Source organism: Pygocentrus nattereri, chromosome 2, assembly GCF_015220715.1.
Source record: "Pygocentrus nattereri isolate fPygNat1 chromosome 2, fPygNat1.pri, whole genome shotgun sequence".
In the NCBI taxonomy this organism is placed as follows: domain Eukaryota; kingdom Metazoa; phylum Chordata; class Actinopteri; order Characiformes; family Serrasalmidae; genus Pygocentrus; species Pygocentrus nattereri.
The window spans coordinates 8,168,138-8,190,888 of record NC_051212.1 but is presented as its reverse complement, the minus strand read 5'-3'; the positions used below and the strand labels follow the sequence as shown (position 1 = coordinate 8,190,888).

General features: G+C 41.5%; 1 protein-coding gene and 1 non-coding gene across 2 annotated transcripts in view; both read right to left on the bottom strand.

The window, feature by feature from the left end:
* Positions 1–20,399, bottom strand: part of LOC108441960 — a 126,246-nt gene extending 105,847 nt beyond the window's left edge. Inside the window, exon 1 of the mRNA XM_037533385.1 lies at positions 20,171–20,399. The gene's annotated coding sequence lies outside the window, so the exon portion shown is untranslated. The remainder of the gene's footprint in view (positions 1–20,170) is intronic.
* trnav-cac lies at positions 10,365–10,436 on the bottom strand. Its single transcript has one exon. It is a non-coding gene; the product is annotated as a tRNA-Val (tRNA).
* Positions 20,400–22,751: the final 2,352 nt, after the last annotated feature.

Here is a 22,751-nt window from a genome sequence, read left to right as displayed (position 1 = left end):
TCTTTGTACTATTTTCAATTAAATATATGGTTTAGGGTGGAAGCCCGCCCTGTGACAGCTGGGATAGGCTCCAGCTCCCACGACCCAGAAGGACAAGTGGCTTAGAAGATGTGTGTATGGGTGTATATGGTTTAGATGACTTGGACATCATTGCATTTTTACACAATTTGACTTTATTTGATGTATTTCCTTCAGGGAAAATGTAAGATAAAGAGTACGTGTCACGGTTGGCTCCTCCCAGTCCTGTCCATGTGTTCGTGTTTTGGTTTTGTAACTCCGCCCCTGATTGTGTTCACCTGTCCCTCATTGTTCCGTGTATTTAAGCCCTGTGTTTGCCAGTCTTTGTATCTTTGTATCTGGTCTTTGTTTGATGTGGATTCTGGTTTTTTGTCATGTCTGTCCCCCAATCTGTCCGTATCGGTTACATGAACCTGGACTGTTTTGACCACGACCCTGGATTTGCCCATAATTTACATTTACATTTACGGCATTTGGCTGACGCTCTTATCCAGAGCGACTTACAATTTGATCATTTTTACGCAAGTAGGCGAAGGTGGTGTTAGGAGTCTTGCCCAAGGACCCTTATTGGTATAGTGTAGGGTGCTGACCCAGGTGGGGGAATGAACCCCAGTCTACAGCGTAGAAGGCAGAGGTGTTAATCACTACACTAACCAACCACACAATAAATCTCGCTTATCTCAGCGTGTGCATCCGCCTCCTCGCTCCCCCTTACAGTAAGACTGTAACATTCACATGTGACACTCTGTAGGGGTGGGCAATATAAAAAAGAGTACTATACACTACAGTACTATAACCCTAACCCTAACTACACATTTTTATCAATCAAAAGTTTTATTATCTTTTGCATAAGTTGACATATATGTTCTCATAAATCAGAGAAGAGCTCATAAAGGCTTAGCTGAAGCCCTAGCAGCAGTGTTTGTTACAAAATCGCCAGAAAGCACAACAGAGACAGACACAGCTTCCTAAAATATCTGAGCTGTTTTGTTCCGTGTCACTGCCCAGAGCAAACGTCTTCTACAAATGTCTCACCGGTGCCAAAGAGGCCGCACTTTGGGATGACAGCAGTTGTTCTTTTTGGTCTTTGACTCTTACATGCATATTACAGCAGATTCTGGGATTCTCCTAAGTCTCCCAAGACATCCCCAAAGGCTGCTGGAACAATGCGTAAGAAAGGGAGTTGAGCGAGGATATTTAAATAAAACATGAAATGAAACGATGGCACAAAGAACCAAATGTCTCCTGAGGTACGTGCAGAGCACCCTCCTTGCCTGAAGGAACTACAGCAAACTACACGTTTCCTAATTAAAGATAACACAAGGTGAAACAAAGGACAGATTAAAGAAAGCCATGAGTGCTACAAGAATGGGGGGTGAGGGGTGAGGCGATGGAAGAGAACAGATATTCTAGGAAGGGCTTCATCACTTTAGGGTCAATGGACACATCTGTGAAACTAAATTAGGCCTGTAACTATCCTAGTTTCCCATTATCTGTGTCAAAATATTGTTTGTGCTTCAGGAAAAGTGGGTCAAAGCACCAGCAAAACATCAGAGTCTGGGGTTATTTTCAGGTGAATCAGAGTTGCATGCGATAGTTTGGGCATGCCTGGCGAACTGACGTTTTTGTGAAAAAAGCTTCACACATTTCAACTAATTATAATGTTCAATTACCATTTATTTGCGCTGAAATCAACACATGGCAAAACAACTCAAATAAAATGCGGCACTTGCAAAAGTTTGAGCAGATCTTAGAGCAAATTTGACTCGTTAAGCCTTAATCCAAGTCAGACAATTCCAGAGCACAATTAATTCTGTCACCCTGCAAACCGCTAAGGGTGTTTGTGCTGACACTCAACAGCCATGGGCTAATCTATGCAGCAGACGGATGATCTGAAACTAAGGATAATTTACTCCAAAAAAGCAGGAGAGCGCAACAAAACATATCTAAACACGTTCTGCTATCTGAAGTTTCGTTAAGAACTGAAAGTCAAGGAGAACTGTTGAGGTGAAATAGCCGATCAGGCATGCAAAGTAAAACCCCCACATCACTGAGGAATCCTTGAGGAAGATTTGGCTGGCATGGGAATAGTGATGCGCCTGCCCACTGTGCAGTACTGTTGCACAAACATTATCCACACGAAAGAATCATCAGAAGGAAACCTTGCCTGCGACTTAATCCCAAAAGTAAACACCTTACTCAACATCTTGCAATAAAGTACTGTAGTCTGATGAAAAAAGAATTGCAAAACTTAGAAAAAAAGGACCAGTATTTGATGATAGGAACACCTTGCTGACTATTAAGCATGATGGATCTAGTATGCTTTCTGAGTGGCAGTCAGTGGCACAGGAAATGGGATAGAGGGAAGAAAAAAGTATCAACAAATCTTGCAAGCTAATGTCCCACAGTAAGCAAAGAAACCAGAGAAAAAAGAGATATTGCAACAACACAACGATCCAAAACACACATTGAAATGAAGCTGCTTAGATTTGTCCAAATCTATCTCGAAGCGTCCAGGCAAAATCAGCCTGCATCTCATTTTCATTTGGGCTAAGCTTAAGTCGATTTAGTCTCGTGGGGTCAGATGTGATCTTGTAACAAGAATTCACATCTGGGGACAAACCATCCAGCAAATCCCCCACAAAGGAACGAAACGGTTCATTCTCAGATTCCTCAAGTCTGTGTTCTGTTAACATCTGGCGTGAACGATGACCCAAGCAAAACAAGCTAGCTTGCGAAGTGCTACCATTAGCTAATGGAACTGTTTTTCTCTTCTGAGAGGCAGTTTTCAGCCATAACTTAGGCTACATTCATGGGATACTGACAGGCTTGTTGTCCATGCTGACAAGAATGCTGACAAGTGCACCATCGCCCCCCTAATTTGAGCTCCACCTCAGTTTGGAAAACTGGTTTGGAAATTTCGCACTCAGCTTGTTCCCACCCAAGATAAGGTCAGCGTTCATGAAAATAGTATCAACGGTCGATTTTGGAATATGATTTGTGGTCTGACTCAAAAGTAGAACTTTTTAAAAGACGGGGTGGAGAAGCCAGCTTACCAACAGAGAAACATGATGGTGGTAGTGTCAAGGTGTGGAATACTTGGCCTGGGCGACTTGCCATTAATGACGTAATCAGGAATTCTGTCTACTAAAAATCTGAAGCCCAAGTGCAATTGGGTCATGCAGCAAGGCAACAATCAGAAGTACAGGTCCCAATTCTAAATGGCTCAAGAGAAACAAAATGAAGGATATGGACTGGTCTAGTCAAAGTCCTGGCTTGAACGCCATTTATATGCTGCGGCAGGACTTCAAACAGGCAGTTCATGCTTGAAAGGCTTCCAATGTGGCTGAAGTAAAGCAATTCTGCCAAGAAGAGTGGGCCAGAATTCATCCACAGCGATGTGAAAGACTGATCTCCAGGTATAGGAGATACAGTTTGGTCCACTTGCTGCTGTTTAAGGTGCCACAAGCTGTTATTAAGTTTGGAGGGGCGATTATGTTTTGGCATATAGACGATAGTAGGTGTTGCAAAATCAATCTAATGGCAATTTAAAAAACTGTTTAGTATTTTCTCATGTTTTCCTTGTCTTATGTTACAATTTGTATGACATCCTGGACAAGAAATGCAAAAATTGAGAAAATTAGGGTGGGGCAAATATGGGGCTTTTTTTCATGGACTGCAGTTCCTAAATGTAAATTTAAATAAGAGAGGAAAGTATAAGGAATGAACTGATTACGCATAATCTATTGTGAACTGTTGCTGTTGAATCTGTTAGACACAGCAGCAGCATAGACAAGTTAGCCAATTAGCATTAAACTGCAAGGGCCGGTTCAATTAAATAACAAGGTCGTCCATTCTGGCTACACTGCAGCTGCCTCACTGGCTCAATGCTGACCACTTCAAAGTGACTGACCGCTGTAGAGGGTTTCTGCTGCAGCGTGACTTATCTCCCAGCCTAATAAAGGATGTAACATGCTGATTGAATGTGCGATCTATAATGGCAGCCGAGGAAGAAAAATAGCCTGAAGCTCTCCTGCAGTGCATAATTTATTGAAAAATGGAAAGATGCTGAAATTAGATTAATTAATGAAATTAGCCTCTGAGTGCTGAAGCTGTTCTTATAAGAAAAGGAGCACTCCAGCATTTCAGCTAATCTCCCTGCTGCATCTGTAACAACTACAAAACAGTGTTTCCTTGTATTTAGAAAGGAGCAGAAAACACAGGAGCGCCTAAGATGAAAGTCAATAGGAAGGTGCTTCAGACGGTTGCCTGTTCTTTTACAGCAAATAAGTTAAAACACGGGAAAATGTGTCAAATGTACTGTCTGCTGTACCTGATCATATTCTACAGACGCAGCATATCAAGATCATCTTTTTTTCAGATGTTTATTTTACATTTATCTACATAATTTGAGGACAGCAGCTGCCACTTAGATTGTGTGAACGTTTCATGATGAATGGACCGACAGAAAAATTGCTTGGAATAAAATTTCTTTACATGAAGGTACATTGAAAGTCGGGCTGAACGATTCATCGTTTTTATATTGAAATTGCAATTTGAAATTTTCAAATCGCAAGAGCCACAATTTTTAGAATGATCTTACAGTCTGTCAAGTTTTGCATAAAGGACATTTAACGAGTGAACTGCTTTTAGATCAATTTGACTAATCAGAAGCAACCAAATATCCACATGCTGTGACATCACAACCACAATTGACTGACAGGCTGTTTTATTTAACTTAGATATTGTGTTACGTTTTCAGCTTTCAAGCCAGAAAAGGCCCAATCCTCAAAATACAGAAGACAAGCAGAGTTAGAATCATAATTGCAATATCATTCAGAATAATCACAATTAGATCATTTCCCAAAATCGTTCAGCCCTAACTGAAAGGAAAGATTGTTTTATGCCTTTTCCTGTAAAGTGACCATTTTGGAGATGCTTGTTTTTTCTTGGACAACAACTTTACTGCTCTTACTTTCCTACTACATTCTAATCAAGCAAGCAAGCAGAGTTTATTTGTATAGCACTTTTTACAACAGGTGTTGTCACAAAGCAGCTTTATAGAACAATCGGTATTACAGAAAGAAAAAGGAAAGAAAATCCAGGTCCGAGCCCCCATGAGCAAAGAAAAACTCCCTAAAAGAGGAAGAAACCTTGAGAGGAACCAAGACTCAGAAGCGGAACCCATCCTCCTCTGGATGAAACCGGACAGCAAACATTGCTAGTGTAAAGTATTATAGTACAAAGTGGGAAAAACAGGTGGGGCAGCGGTTAATTTGATTAGTATCCCATTTTTTTCCCTTAAGAGTGTCATATTTTCTAACTTAGCTAAAAACAAAGACAAAAAAGACTGTTTTCCTTGTACATTAGAAGCCAAGCGCCAGAATCACTGGACCGACATCAGGGAGGTGAATTGCCTGGTCTCTGTGACAAAATTGCCTTAATTAACAATGCTATTATGTAAAAATGCAAAATTGTGACCGTCTCTTTCTTGTATTATTTACTTGTATAACACCAGGGGTGGGTGATATGGCAAAAATATGACATTACAATACTTACAAGACATTTTCACAATACACAAATGTATTTTATTTTTCTTAGGTTTGTAAGCTGGAAAATAAAAAAAGCCCCACTAACACTACCTATAAAAATATTACTAAAAAACTAAGCATTAGTGTTGTAGAGCTGAGCCCAAGGCAAGCACTAACCTGGACGTGTCAAGTCTAAGTCAAGAGCAAGAGTAATAGTAGTCGAGCCAAAGAGCAGATTAAGATTTTATCAGAATATAAAATTTAAGAAAATCCATTTGTAGCTCATTGTACATTTATTGCCATCCATTACACACTACATATATGAATAAATTATATTTCATCATGTAAAATATATATGTAAAATGTACCATTAACTAATATATGATCTAAAAATGTAACTTTTGGAAGCAAATGCTGGTGCGGTTCTTCTCGGTTCCTTCTTCTCTATTTTATGACTAAACGCAAACATATAACATTCTGATCTTCCCTGAAGAGACGATTGCATTTTGGAACCAATGAACATAACAAACAAATAATAAACAGTTAATCCATAATGGAATCATCCACTAGATCTTCAACCAGCAGAACAGATTTTATTCAGACCTTCTGTTTGAAGGATTTGATGATATTCAATAATGATAGAAAAAAGGTTCAGTGTTCTGTTACGTCAAACAAAGGTACTGTGCTCAGCTGGTCTCAAGAACAATTCCCAAGTTTCCTTACACCAAGACGAGACAAGACTGAGTCCGTCCACCTTACACCAAGACCCAGACAAGACTGCGTCCACCATATACACCAATACCTAGACAAGATCGAGTCCACCATATACACCCAGAACCAGAGAAGATCGAGTGCACTATATACACCAAGACTGAGACAAGATCGAGTCCACCATATACATCAAGACCCAGAGAAGATTGAGTCCAACATATACACCAAGACTGAGACAAGATTGTGTCCATCATATATATCAAGACCCAGACAAGACTCAGTCCACCATATACACCAAGACCCAGAGAAGATCAAGTTCAACATATACACCAAGACTGAGACAAGATTGAGTCCATCATATATATCAAGACCCAGACAAGACTCAGTCCACCATATACACCAAGACCCAGACAAGACTGAGTGCACCATATACACCAAGACCCAGACAAGACTGAGTGCACCATATACACCAAGACCCAGACAAGATTGAGTCCACCATATACACCAATACCTAGACAAGATCAAGTCCACCATATACACCAAGACCCAGAGAAGGCCAAGACCACTCATTTCTAGTCTTGAGACTGGAATACTACAACACTGCTATGATCGATCATTGACATCGATCATTGTCTGACGATATCCATCATATGCTCAGAAAAGCATCATTTATGACAATAACAAACGCATAATTTATGACTACAACAATATCACCATTGTACCCAATCCTATAGAGCACCATTGAAAATGTAGTGTCCCGAAGAGCATCTAAAGAGCCTCACACATCAGTGAATCCCTTTCATGTTACAGAATAAAGTGACTTCATCATCACGCGGCATGAGACCCTCTTCCATATGATGATGAGTGGCACTCTAATCTGTTCCCACACAGAAAAAATACTCTCAGAAGAAAAGCTCGTTTGTGGAGGTAATTAGACCCTCCATGCAGTGCCGTTTGTCTCTTTCGGGTCACAGAAGAATGATTAAACCAGCACTGGCAACCGGAATGAAGGATGCTGAGAAACCGCTGCAAACTCGGTGTGTTCCTCCTCCATCCCAGAGAGCTAATAATGAGCATAACAACCCAGCAGCACCTAGACCTGCTGAGAGTAATCAATCCACCAAGCCTTCAATCAACTGGTGACTCGCACTAGTGAAAACTGAGTGTTTATGATGTAATAATAGTCTAGAACATGTCTAACAACAGCTGTCTACGGCAGCAAACTGCATTCTGTCTATTCTTTTCCTGAGTATTGTAAAGTGGTCTGTAAGTTTTAGGGCCTGCAATATAAGCTACTCATGCCTATAAAAATGACTTTATTTATTATTACTGAATCACATTTTTTTAATTACTAATATTTTAAATAACAACAAATTGTGGAATTTGGGTTTGGCATATCAAGCTAAGACTAAATCTGGGTGATATTTCTAAAAATAACTAGCACAATAATTACTTAAATTCTTCTCTGATTATATTGCCTCTCCCCCAACCTCACGCAAAGACATACACATGGTCCACTGCAGCTTAGACCATCTTTTCCATCTTAACATATTAAATAATATAACTGTGGCCGTTTACATGCAAAGATTTCTGCCAATCCGATTAAACACATTCTGATTACAGATTAAGACTGAGGTGTTTATATTCTCACTCTACTACACAATCTCATAGAAATCTCCTACTACAAGTAGTCCCATCCAAAACGATGCACATGCGTAGAGAACCACTTCTGTTACCATGACAGCAAGCATCCCATGAGTCCAGTCAGAGTGAGATGAGCAGCAGTGAGCAGTGCTTGTGTTTTTAATTGCTTTAAAATGACGTCAGACTCAGGAAAACGTCCTTCACATGGCCTTATTAAAGAAGGCCGAGAGGAAGACGTCGTCTTCTGAGACACATAAGCTGGACGTCCGTCCCACCACCGTCTTTTAAAGATCAGAGCGTAAACTTCGTCTCCTCTGCAGGCCAGTTTCTGCTCCACCATGTTGAACGGTAAACTTTCCCTATGACGTGATGAACACGCAGAATGGAATTAAACTTTCCAATAGGGATACAGATACAGGCATTTATACAGATATTATTCTTCTATTTAACTGATTATTTACCCACCTTGTTCAATCAGATAGAAATTGTATTCCGGATGGGTTTGATTGGACTAGTCTACCCCGATTGAGGTGTTTACATGGACATATTCTATTCAGATTGAGCTATTAGTCAGATTATATAACAGATTATTAGGCTGCATGTAAACGTGGTTAATGAGTGACTCAATATCTTTTGGTAATGAAACCTTTCACTTCTCGTTTGGAGCTGTAAGCATGCACTCGTGAGCTCCTGCTGGTGTGGGTTCAGGACTGTTTCTTCTCTTTAAATGAAGCACACAAAAGTGACTAGCATCGTAAAAGCTCCCCCCTGTGAAGAAACTCCAGACCACCACATGTGCAGGAGTGAGTGATTTCCAAAGAAACACCACATGCTATACTTATTTAAAAACAAAAAAAGGTGTTTTCCATCTATACACCATTGTTGCTCCGTAATTCAGCAAGAGGTGCCTGTCGAAAACCATGAAGTGTTACATTTTTAACTTTACAACTTGTCAGGCGACTTTAAGAAGTGCAGAGAACCTTCCTCAGACTGTTTGTCGCAATCTGGGAAACCGGCAGAAACAGTGGAAAATTTTCTCTACCACAACCTACTGGAACAAAACATTACATACTTCTTGTTTTTAAAGAAGTTATTAAGATATTAAGTGACAGCTCCATACAATACTGGGCTGTCATGAGGAGAAGTTTGGAAATGGTAAAACAAACCCTCACTATTTATGGCATTAATGTTGTTTGCATTTATTGTAACTATTACTGACCATATAAAGCTATTTTTTTTTGTTTGTCAAATAGATAAAGAACATTCTTATATTTTCTGCTTTATCTTTTCCAAAGTCAGCAAAAAAACCAGAAGAATTCTGGTAAAATGTTATATTTAAGTTAATTATATATATATATATATATATATATATATATAAATATATATATATATATATATGTGTGTGTGTGTATGTATGTAACTGTATCTCTAGTTCTTAGTCTGCTCAGTGATTAGCACCTTCAAAGCTTCATCTTCAAGCTGTGTGTCAGTGTGAACAGCAAATCAATTCGAGACGCTTTCATATGTGGCACTGAAATCCGATCTGTATCCAATCTGCAGCAATGTGACTCTGAACAGCTAGATCGGAATTCATGCAACTTTTACTCGACATTCATCATCATTTCGTGCTGCTGAGACTGAGAAACATTTAGGCTGATGTTTCTGTGCCAAAACATTTTAAGATTCATCATAAACGCCATCTGATCAAAGACGCTGCAGCGTCAGAGGACAGTTTCAATCATCTAAAGACATGAACCAAAGAAGTGGCCGTGGTGGAATAATGTGCCCTTTTAACCGCAAACTCAAACACATTCTGGGTGATGAGCTCAGCTGTCAAACCACTGGAACTTCATAATCGCTCGGGCGATGCTGGTGAGGGTGAAGCTGAAAGCAACAGTCGTTTGCTGGTCGTCATGATGGTTTACCTCTGGATGAGCCTCGTGAAGCTGTTCTTTTGCGCATGTGGGTTGGTTTCGAACTGGCGACCTGTTCACATTAGTGTCGCATACAGATCACATTGAAAGGAGAGTGTGAACAGCCAAACAAAAAATTGGATTTGGGCCATTTTCACCTGCTGTGTGAACGTAGCTTAAGTTGGCCTAGATAGTTACAGCTTTAACAGAGAGCTGATGGTGCTAATGCTTGCACTCATGAAGAGTGAGAGACCCTTATTAGTCCCACAACAGGGAAATTTCACCTCCGCATTTAACCCATCCGTGAAGTGAAACACCACATACACACTAGTGAGCACACACACACTAGGGGGCAGTGAGCACACTTGCCCGGAGCGGTGGGCAGCCCTATCCACAGCGCCCGGGGAGCAGTTGGGGGTTAGGTGTCTTGCTCAAGGACATCTCAGTCATGTGCTGTCAGCTCTGGGGATCGAACCGGCAACCTTCCGATCATGAGGCTGGATCCCTAACCTCCAGCCCACGAATGCCCCACATAAGCGTGCCTCATTGGAGGCACTGGGGATTGAACCCAGGACCTCATACATGTGAAGCATGCGTTCTACCACTGAGCTACATCCCCTATGCCATGTTCAACAATCATCTCTGAAACCCATCCATCCATCCATTTTCCAAGCCGCTTCTCCGTCAGGGCCGCGGGGGGTGCTGGAGCCTATCCCAGCAGTCATCGGGCGGAAGGCAGGATACACCCTGGACAGGTCATCAGTCCATCGCAGGGCATCTCTGAAACCATCTGGATAAAATCAGCTGAAATAACCTCAAGGACAAGGCTGAGGTTGTCTGCTCTTGTCTAGAACTACACAGTCCCAACAAAAAAACCCCACAGGATTAACTGTTAAGCTCATTCCATTTCAACACCTCTGAATAGCTGGCAGGAGTGTGAAGGCTCTGTGTTCTACGCGTCCTTCGTCCCCCTGGGATGAAACCTTGAGGGGGCGACTGATGCATGTGCAAAATAAAGTGTGGGGTCATCTTACTGTGCAGCCTCTAGAAGCAGCAATGAATAACAGCAGCACTTAACCTTTATTTAAGCCTGGTTACTTCCTTTGGGCTCTCATTGTATTCATCACAGCAGGGCCAGTGGGCCTGTCTACCCTTTAAGCCACTCGGTAAGATCTAAAATTGTGTTTACTTTATTCAGCCTCACGTCAAGACGTTAAGGTTATGCCTGAGGTGTGAGCAGCGGTGACCCATGTCTCAAAATAACCCTATTAGAAGTACAGCTGCACTACACGGTCAGAATACTAGTACAATGATTATAGTGGTTTAGATAAACGCCGTTCTGCGTTATTTTGACCAAAAAAGTTGACTTTTGCTGGATTATTTGAACATTTGATCCATCAAAACACCCACAGAAACACACATCTGGCCCCCTGATTGGTCAGGATCATCACAGCACACAGTAAAACCACCGTGATTGGTTAGAAAGCTCGTTCATATTTGCATACTCTAGTCTTCTGCAAACTATGGCAAAGGCCGTGATAATGATAAAAAGCAATACATTTGAATGCCTAATATGAGCACATCCACAGCATTTTCCCAGCATGATGTGACAGCACATTATCATATCTGATCTCTGGGGTTATGACACTCAACGCAGTTAGGAAATCTCAAAGAGCATGACATTACAATAACCTACACTAAACAGCCTCGTAATTACAGTGTGCTAATTTGATGATAAGCCACCTCATTAAGTGCTGCAGCTCTAAACGGCCGTGATTCTGCAGGCGGTTGAAAGTGTTTGACAGAGCAATGAATGGGTGAAGCTTCAGTTCCAAACTACTAGGAGATTCACTCGAAAGAGGCCCTGGATATTCTGTTGTAACTCCTGTTAGGATGAAGCAACCGGAACCAAAGGAATACGATACATAGCGGGACACAAGCGTAACTGGTTGCATTACATGCGAAGCTGGAAGTGATCTTCTGAAGGGGTGCGGGGGTCTGCGCCACGATGTTGCAAATGGAGGTTTAAATGTTGCAACAGCTTACTTAAGCTTACTGAAACTGTGTGGCTGTATGTATATATATATATATATATATATATATATATATACATATATGTACACATCATTGCCGTTGGAAAAAAACCTCGTCCCTCCTTTTTGCTGTTTTTCAAATAGTTTGAAAAATGCCTGTTGTCCTTTACATTGTATGCAAATTTCATGACAACTGGATCAAAAGAAATGGCCCAAAATGACTTGAAAAAAACTCCACTCACTTACATTAGAAGTATAGTTGGTTGTTCCTTTTCCTGTAAAGTTACCATTTTGAAAATACACAACGGGGAAATTTCATCTCCACATTTTACCCATCCGTGCAGTTGGTGTAGTGTAGTGGGTAACACCTCTGCCTTCTACACTGTAGACTGGGGTTCAATCCCCCACCTGGGCAAGCACCCTACACTATACCAATAAGAGTCCTTGGGCAAGACTCCTAACACCACCTTTGCCTACCTGTATAAAGCAATCAAATTGTAAGTTGCTCTTATATATATATATATATATATATATATATATATTGGATCAGTATCAGCAAGACTAAGTATTAAAGTACTTAAATCGGAGTGGAGGGGGCTGGACATCCCTATATCTTGAGATAAGTAACTGAATAATATGACATTTTAACCCCTCGACATTCCAGGTTTGTTTCATACAAAGGCTTATTATCCAGTAATGGACCTCAATTTAAACTAATGGAGCTGTTCTTAGGTTATAGAAGTGTGCAATAAAACTTTGGGTCTGCTGGTGGCTTGTTAAGGGGTTAATGACTGGCCTGAGGCCTTTCAATAGCTCAGTGCTGAGGAATTGATTTGAAAAAGTTTTCGTGAGTTTTGTGCAGGGCAATCCAATGAAATTGATTTTAGCTATTTTAACATTCGACTTCAGAACGAATAACATGGGCAACTGCCAAGGCTGCAGTGTGTTTCGCAGAGCTTTATCTCTCACACTGCAGCAGACCTACAAAGTAGCTCATCACACCACGGGCCAAGAGGCATTCATATGGCAGCGTGCATGCCTCTCGGCCAAACGGTGTCTTAATGATTCATTAGTTCGGCACGCTCGGCCTCTGTTGTGTTGTTACTGGAAGTCTGAGAGGAGCAGCGAGTGATTGGTCCTGCAGGAGCGTAGAGGTGGGGGGGTGGGGGGGGGGGGGTCTGGAGGGTTAAGGCATCGTGTCTGAGTGCAAGGGCAGATGATGCTCCCTCTGCGACTCACCCTCCAAACCTCTCTGCTGTGCCAGATGTTGCCAGCCAAGTTCACTGCATCCCGTGCCATCTCTGCTGAGCCTCCGGGAGAAGGGGAATTAACACACAAAGGCGTGGAACAAAGCGCATGTGCTCATCTCCACCATATGTTTGGGAAACCAGATTTCCACTCCTGATGTGCTTCCAGTTTACGGCTACAAAGAGCCCACCAACTCTAATCTCTCACAGCCAGAGCGCACGGCAACAACAATCAAATGTGATCAGTGAGAGAAGTTTAGCACATCGCTTTTATAAAAATAGATTATTCACAGACTAAGAGCTCTTTTACAAACACAGCAAGAAACAGCGGCCTTCTCTGGTGCATCAACTTCGAGTAAAAAAAAGGATCACAACGATCAAAGTCCTTAGGATTTACTTCCAACATTTCACAAAAAGAAGTGTAAATATTAATTTATCATACATCTGTTATGATCATGAAGTTTCAGCTAACAATTCTCTGCCATCTCAGTAACCATGTTTAATAAAAAAACACCCCCAAAAGCCTAAAGTGACCAAATAATCTTACTAAGGAGCTGCAATAGATCATACAAACAGCTCAAGCTCATATAAACCGTCGCTACTCACCGCCGCCCTCTAAAGGTGTTATTAACAAACGTCAAATAAACCAACGTTACTCACCGCCGCCCTCTAAAGGTGTTATTAACAAACGTCAAATAAACCAACGTTACTCACCGCCGCCCTCTAAAGGTGTTATTAACAAACGTCAAATGAAACATTGTTACTCACCGCCGCCCTCTAAAGGTGTTATTAACAGACGTCAAATAAACCAACGTTACTCACCGCCGCCCTCTAAAGGTGTTATTAACAAACGTCAAATAAACCAACGTTACCGCCGCCCTCTAAAGGTGTTATTAACAAACGGCAAATAAACCAACGTCACTCACCGCTGCCCTCTAAAGGTGTTATTAACAAACGGCAAATAAACCAACGTCACTCACCGCTGCCCTCTAAAGGTGTTATTAAAAAACGGCAAATAAACCAACGTCACTCACCGCCGCCCTCTAAAGGTGTTATTAACAAACGTCAAATAAAACATCGTTACTCACCGCCGCCCTCTAAAGGTGTTATTAACAAACGTCAAATAAAACATCGTTACTCACCGCCGCCCTCTAAAGGTGTTATTAACAAACGTCAAATAAAACATCGCTACTCACCGCCGCCCTCTAAAGGTGTTATTAACAAATGTAAAAAAAAACAACGTTACTCACCGCCGCCCTCTAAAGGTGTTATTAACAAACGTCAAATAAACCAACGTTACTCACCGCCGCCCTCTAAAGGTGTTATTAACAAACGTCAAATAAAACATCGTTACTCACCGCCGCCCTCTAAAGGTGTTATTAACAAACGTCAAATAAAACATCGTTACTCACCGCCGCCCTCTAAAGGTGTTATTAACAGACGTCAAATAAACCAACGTTACTCACCGCCACCCTCTAAAGGTGTTATTAACAGACGTCAAATAAAACATTGTTACTCACCGCCGCCCTCTAAAGGTGTTATTAACAGATGTCAAATAAACCAACGTTACTCACCGCCGCCCTCTAAAGGTGTTATTAACAGACGTCAAATAAACCAACGTTACTCACCGCCGCCCTCTAAAGGTGTTATTAACAGACGTCAAATAAACCAACGTTACTCACCGCCGCCCTCTAAAGGTGTTATTAACAGACGTCAAATAAACCAACGTTACTCACCGCCGCCCTCTAAAGGTGTTATTAACAAATGTAAAAAAAACAACATTACTTACCGCCGCCCTCTAAAGGTGTTATTAACAAACGTCAAATAAACCAACGTTACTCACCGCCGCCCTCTAAAGGTGTTATTAAAAAACGTCAAATAAACCAACGTTACTCACCGCCGCCCTCTAAAGGTGTTATTAACAAACCTCAAATAAACCAACGTTACTCACCGCCGCCCTCTAAAGGTGTTATTAACAAACGTCAAATAAAACAACGTTACTCACCGCCGCCCTCTAAAGGTGTTATTAACAAATGTAAAAAAAACAACGTTACTCACCGCCGCCCTCTAAAGGTGTTATTAACAAGCGTCAAATAAACCAACGTTACTCGCCGCCGCCCTCTAAAGGTGTTATTAACAAACGTCAAATAAACCAACGTTACTCGCCGCCGCCCTCTAAAGGTGTTATTAACAAACGTCAAATAAACCAACGTTACTCGCCGCCGCCCTCTAAAGGTGTTATTAACAAACGTCAAATAAACCAACGTTACTCGCCGCCGCCCTCTAAAGGTGTTATTAACAAACGTCAAATAAACCAACGTTACTCACCGCCGCCCTCTAAAGGTGTTATTAACAGACGTCAAATAAACCAACGTTACTCACCGCCGCCCTCTAAAGGTGTTATTAACAAACGTCAAATAAAACATCGTTACTCACCGCCGCCCTCTAAAGGTGTTATTAACAAATGTCAAAAAAACCAACGTTACTCACCGCCGCCCTCTAAAGGTGTTATTAACAAATGTCAAAAAAACCAACGTTACTCACCGCCGCCCTCTAAAGGTGTTATTAACAAATGTCAAATAAACCAACGTTACTCACCGCCGCCCTCTAAAGGTGTTATTAACAAACGTCAAATAAAACATTGTTACTCACCGCCGCCCTCTAAAGGTGTTATTAACAAACGTCAAATAAACCAACGTTACTCACCGCCGCCCTCTAAAGGTGTTATTAACAAACGTCAAATAAAACATTGTTACTCACCGCCGCCCTCTAAAGGTGTTATTAACAGACGTCAAATAAACCAACGTTACTCACCGCCGCCCTCTAAAGGTGTTATTAACAGACGTCAAATAAACCAACGTTACTCACCGCCGCCCTCTAAAGGTGTTATTAACAAACGTCAAATAAAACATTGTTATTCACCGCCGCCCTCTAAAGGTGTTATTAACAAATGTCGAATAAACCAACTTCCCTGCTTCTCTGTAAAGGAGTTATTAACAAACATTACTAACTGCTGCCCCCTTTTTGTGGAAAATAACCGTGGTCAGCTTAAATAACTGCAATCAGCTTAAATAACTGCAATCAAGCCATTATGTAATCACTGCTATTGTCCCATTTTCACATAAGAAAATGAATAAAACAACATGAACTATTATCACTATTATGCAATAGTTTTAAAGCAATATTTTACACAATAAGCCTTAGTCCCAGTCAGTGTACTGATGAAAAAAAAAACACAGCAGTTCTGGAAATTTCTTCCAGTGAACCATGAAAACTCCCCTGCTGGTAAAGCTGGACAGACTCCACTCCATTCTCTTCCAATTCTGAGACTGATGTGTCTCCAGCTTATAGACCCTCAATTACGCTGACCTATTTCTAGACAAAAAAGCTTATGAAGGATCGCTGTACATGATCAAACCAAAGAACTTGACCCATATGTTTAATGATCGAATAGACGGTGTAGAACATCTGATGTTTTGGGGGTTGAAATTTGACGGGAAAACTAAAAATGGACTCAAAGCCTAAATAACATGTTCTCTTTTAAAAGTCTATTAAATTATAGCCCAAAACGTTGCCACATTTAGCCCATATGTAATACCCTGAGAGTTAATTTTTCTCCACAGTAGCATGCGCACACATAACTCACATCAGTTCAGCTTTATTTCAGGGAGGAATTTGTTTCGGCTTCATCATCTCTGTCACTGATGCTCTGCAGAAGCACGAGTAACTAATGAAAACAGCACAGATCCAAATCACACAAGGGTTAACTGAGCATATCGCCTCATTAATGCAATTAAAGATAAGTTATCCATGAGGAGGTGCTGTGTTTTGGTCACTGGCTTATTGTAGGGATGCACAATGATATCAGAAGCATGCTTTGAAAAATGACCAGCAGTGGCCAGATGTTTAGATACTGATACTGTAATTAATATTAATACTAATGCTATATTTGTTGACGTATTGATTGTCGTCCCGGTGCCGTATTACAGAAACTTCTTAAGTCTGAAATCTTATCTGTTTAGTCACCATGACAACTTTAGTTAGGACTGAATTTAGGACAGAAGCTATTATAGAACAACAGTTTTTTTTTAGTTATAATTTTATCCACTACCTCCAGAGAAGAAAACAGTAATACAGAAAAATCCTGACTAGACTAAATCTTTACATTTGAGATAAACACCAGAGCTGTCTTAACTTCTGGTTGAAGATGAAATATTATAGTTATGGTGGTGAATAATGAGGAGACAGAGCTGAACGTGAGTCTGTTCATTAGGAGGACTAACATTACCGCTCAGCTAAAGCGTTTGGGGAATGGAAACTGAAACTGCAGATCAGCAACACTGATAAACAGCATGGGTCACAATATTTATAATTTCAAGTTTATCGCGCTTGAGTTTTGTTTGGCCTACATCCATAATGATAGCTAACAGCTCTCTGGCTAGCTATTATGATTACGTGTTGATGTTTCAGCTGTGGCGCATGGTTGGTTGCTAGGAAACAGACATGACAGTTGACTGTCGACTGGGATCAAGTAAGGTAAGATTTCCTAACTTGAGATGGGATTCTTTAAGATAAGATTCCAAAATCAAAATAAGATTTGCTTCTGTCATACGGATTTGTGGAAAATCTTGACCTGTCAGATCTTAAGCGAAGACAGAAAGACAAGAAGTTTCAGTAATGCGGCCCCTGAAGAGCGGAATGTTTAGGTGATGCTGCTTTACTGTTAGGGGTTGGCAATATGATAATATTTTACTATTATCATGATCAATTTTGTCACAATATGATTTTCTTATTATATTGTGGATGCAATCAGTACTTAAAGAAGACATTTCATTACAAAGTGTATATAATTAGGCCTACCTAAAAACCAGTGTAGTTGTAGGTTTATTATTACTTCTGTTACTATTATTACAGTATTTTCATAATATATCCCATTTTGTCTGTTCCAACTTCCTAAATCTCAGGAAAACGTAATATCATGATGCATCGTGAGAGTGTATTGAAGTATCAAAATATAATATTTTTTCTATATGGTCGACCATTAGGTACTGTGCTGAACTGTCTTCGTTTGATTCATTGCACCAACTCCCATAGTGATGCATCCCCACACTAAAAAGATGGTTCTTCAGATTGATGGAGAACGTGCTGCAGATGGTTGTATGTAGGATCTTTCTGAAAAGGGCTTTTCTATTGTTTCATGCTTGACATCATAACAGTAGAAGAACTCTTCTGGGTGCTATAGGTTCTACATTGAACCATCTACAGCACATTCTACATAAATCCGAAGAACCATTTCACCATGCCAAGAACGATTTAGAGTTTTCTGTGTGTTTGTGGTTCTACATAGAACCTTTTCCTTCACTAAAGAAACCTTGAGGAACCAGTGTTGATTCACCATACACTGCTAAAAACTACGATTCTTCAAGGCTTCTTTCGTAAAGAAAATGTTTCTGTAGAATGATGGAGAATTGCTGTTGATGGTTCTATTGAGCATTATATATCACCTTTTTGGGGGAAAAAAGGGTTCTCCTATTGTTACGATGTCAGGCTTGTACCAAAAGAAAAACCTTTTTCAGAGAGATGCTGTACAGAAACTCAAAAACACTCGCTGTGGTGGTGACAGAAACCAGGCGTCCACCTCTAAAAGCTCCCTCACAGACAGTCAGTACATCAAATGCTTATGAATGACACGTTTTCATGAGAGGTTGGTGATAAAGTTTTGGTCTAAAAACGTACTTTAATCAATTATTTATCTATTAATGGTGGAGGGATACATGAATGAAGCTGCATAGTCCCCAAAGAAAACTTCATTTTTCCAGATTTTCCCACCATCATCAGCATAAAAATATGTATATATGAACCATTAACACGCAAAAAACCCTTTGCATGATTAAAGGATTCTTCCTTCAATCCCCAAGAGCAGAGCAGAGCCGTCTGCACCCCATCCTCCCCCCCCCCCCCCCCCCCCCCCCCTTCACCTTCAGACAGCAAAGCCATTTCTCGGACCCTCACATACGTGTTTGGCTTATTTGTCGTGGGTTATTTGAGGAGCGACATCATGCAGTTTTATCAGTTCTTCACTTCAGCCTGCGAGTGACTATTAGCAGCGTGAGCCATCTGCTCTCACAGCCATTACAGCCCCAAATGAGGCGGCTCTCTGTCAGAAATGCTGTCCGAAATCTCAAATTAGGACCAAGGGGAAAGTTGGCACGGGCTGTTTCATGATTTACATCACAGAAAAGCCATCGTGGAGGCAAAAACAAGCTGGATTCAGAGACCGCAGCATTTTCCCAGCATCGCAGCATCACAGTCGGTCCACAGCAACACATCCATCACTACACTTGGTCAGATAAAACACCAAATATCAACCTGTTAACCAGCATTCCAGCTTAGTTCTGACTAATTACTGACCCTGCAGACGTACTGCAGAAGGGGAACTCCACTGATGTTTCAAAATTTCTGCTTAAATGAGTGGCAAAGATGTAAAGTAAGCCATTCAGAGTGGTTTGCTGTGAAATGCTGTTTTAGAGACACGAACACTCACAGTGGTGGTGATAGGAACCAGACGTCCACCTCTAGAAGCTCCCTCACAGAAAGTGACTACATGAAAGGGTTATGAATGGTGTCGGAGACCAGACTAATCTTGTAATAAAGTGTTGACCTAAAAGGCGCTGTGGTCAAATATGGATCTATTAATGGTGGAGGGATACAAATGAAGGGTATTGTGAGGCAAAATAGTCCCCCAAAGAAAACTTATTTTTCCAGATTTTTCCAGCTTTACCACCATCGTCAACATGAAAAGTCGTGTGGGTTCACTGGTGGTGTTGATAGTAAGTGAAATGCCTATGTAAGTGCTGTGATCATGAGGACCCCTGGTTCCCATCACCACCACTGTAAAGACATCTGAGTCTGTAAGTTTCTCTACAATCAACCATTTCACAGCAAGTCACTCTGACTGACTCGTCTCAGCCACTGAGTTCTAGAGGCATTTTCCAAAAAGGGTTGCCCTTTCATTTCGTGTCAATGCGGAGATGAAGGTCTGAACACCTGTAACTGCCCCGTGGTCTACTCACCCAGCTGAAGCCCCCTGAGATCCTCCACAATCTCACTTATTCCAAACAAGCCCAGTAACGCGTCCTCCGGGTAAACCTGAGAGGTAGATCCATATTCCACTCAGGCTGAGGCAGAAGCGGGGCTGGAGCGGATCTCCGAGTGTGTGAGGCGGCGCGTGAGGCAGTGTGTGGAGAGAGAGAGACTGTGAGGCTGAGGCAGAGGCAGCTCCGCAGCACCGAGTCCAGCGCAGATGAAGGATCTGCTCGGCAACGGTCGCTCAGTGTGAAACGAAAACGAGGCGAGAGGGGGGCGGGGCAAATAAGCAGGGGGGGGCGGGATGAGAGGAGGAAGGGGCAGAAGGGGCAGCAGGGGGGCAATAGTTGTCCGTTCCAGCACACGTTGCCATATCATGTTCATTGAGTGTGACAGAGATTTACTCACTGATTTTTAAATCATTAATAATAAATGAATAAATATGTGTATCAATAAATATGTATGTATGGTCTATAGCCCGGAGGACACAGCATCCACACACACACCTTCTAAGCTGCTTCTCCCTCAGGGGCGTGGGAGGTGCTGGAGCCTATCCCAGCTGTCATTGGGCAGAAGGCAGGACACACCCTGGACAGGTCACCAGTCCATCACAGGGCAGATAGACAGACACATTCACTCACATCTAGGGGCAATTTTCCATGTCCAGTTGGCCTAACTGCATGTTTTTGGACTGTGGGGGGAAACCGGAGCACCTGGAGGGAACCCACACAGAACATGCAAACTCCACCCAGAAAGGACCCTGGTCACCCGACCAGGGCATCAAACCCAGGCCCTGCTTGCTGTGAGGCGACAGCGCTACCCACCACGCCACCGTGCTGCCCAGCAGCCACGATTTCCAAAAACAAATTCTAATTTTGTCTGACCACAGAACACCTTTCCACTTCACCTCATTCCGTCTCAGATTAGCTCAGGCCCAGAGAAGGTGGCGGCGTTTACTTCTGAAAGACTCCGCCTCTCTGAGATGTTCATCTTATACCCAGTGATGTTGCCGACCTGTTGCCATTTAACCTTCAGCCAATGAACCTTTCTAGCATTACACAACTTTACCAGCCCATTGATGCCCCGTCCCAACTTTTTTGGAGCATGTTGCTGTCATCAAATTAAAATTAGTGATATGTTTTTCAAAAAACTACAAAATTAGTCACTTTCAACATTTAATATGCTATATATATATATATATATATATATATATGTGTGTGTGTGTGTGTGTGTGTGTGTGTGTAAAGATCAGAGTGGGGACGTTTCAGTATTTCTTTTAGAGGCAGTAAACTCTCCGGACGTCTGGTTCCTATCACCACCACTGTGAACAACTCTGACACCTCTCATTTCGCATCAAACCACTCTGACTGACATTCTTTACATCTTAACTATTTATCTTTGCAGACTTCTTTATTAAAAAAAAGGGGGGGGTCCTCCTTTAATGTCTCTCGAGGCTGTCTGCTGCTAATGATACTGTTTCAGGAATATGACGGACGGCTTTCAGCTGACGTTCCAATTCAGAAGGACCTGGTGTCTGGAGAGCAATGCATTGCCTCTTTTCTCCTCACCCATCTTAATTATTGATGTGCTATAATATTTACCAAATGCCAGTGGAGTTGTGCCATTACTCATGTAGGTGTTATTGATTCTAATGTCTCCATGTGGGTGGCGTGAGGTAAAATCTATCAGAGATCACACAAGGTCTGGTCTGCACTGCTGGGTAATAAACAAAGCCTTCTTATGTCAATGCTGCCTTATAAGCCTTATAATTAACATACAAACCATAAACAGATCCTTACCATTAACACAGAGGAATTCCAGTGACTTTCAGAAATGTCTTCATATGTCAAACAGAGTAAGCAGAGTCATTCAGGGTGGTTTGGTGTGAAAAGCTCTGTTGTAGAGAAACTTACAGTCAGAGCTGTTCACAGTGGTGGTGATAGGAACCAGACGTCCACCTCTAAAAGCTCCCTCACAGGATGCTAATACGTTAAATGGGTATGTATCCATGGCCTGATGCCCGATACATTGTTTTATGATAATTTGGAGATGAGATTTTCATCTGAAAACAAATAAAATCTATTCCTGGTGGAGGGATACATGCAGGGGGGTTGTGAGGCAAAATAGTCCCCAAATAAAATGTATTTTTTTCTCAGATTTATGACTGTTTTCCATCATCCACACTACATATAAAAACTCAGAGGGTTCACCGGTGGTTTTGGATGGTGAATAAAATGTCTATATCTGTGATATAGCCATGGTGACGTCTGGTTCCTATCACCACCACTGTAAAGACATCCGAGTCTCTACAATCAACCAGTTCACACTCAACCCCTCTGAATGACTCTGTTTACATCTGAAACACTGAGTTATGAAGACGTTTTAGAAATGGGTGGAATTCCCCTTTGTTACTGCGCACAGTCGGTGCCTTGAATGAGGCACAATACATGGCAGCCTATGAGAACAGAGCTCATTTACATATACATCAGTCAATGCGCAGTAACAAAAACAGCCTGTTTACAACTGTAATTGATAAAGTGATGAAGTTTCTTAACCAGACGTGTAAAA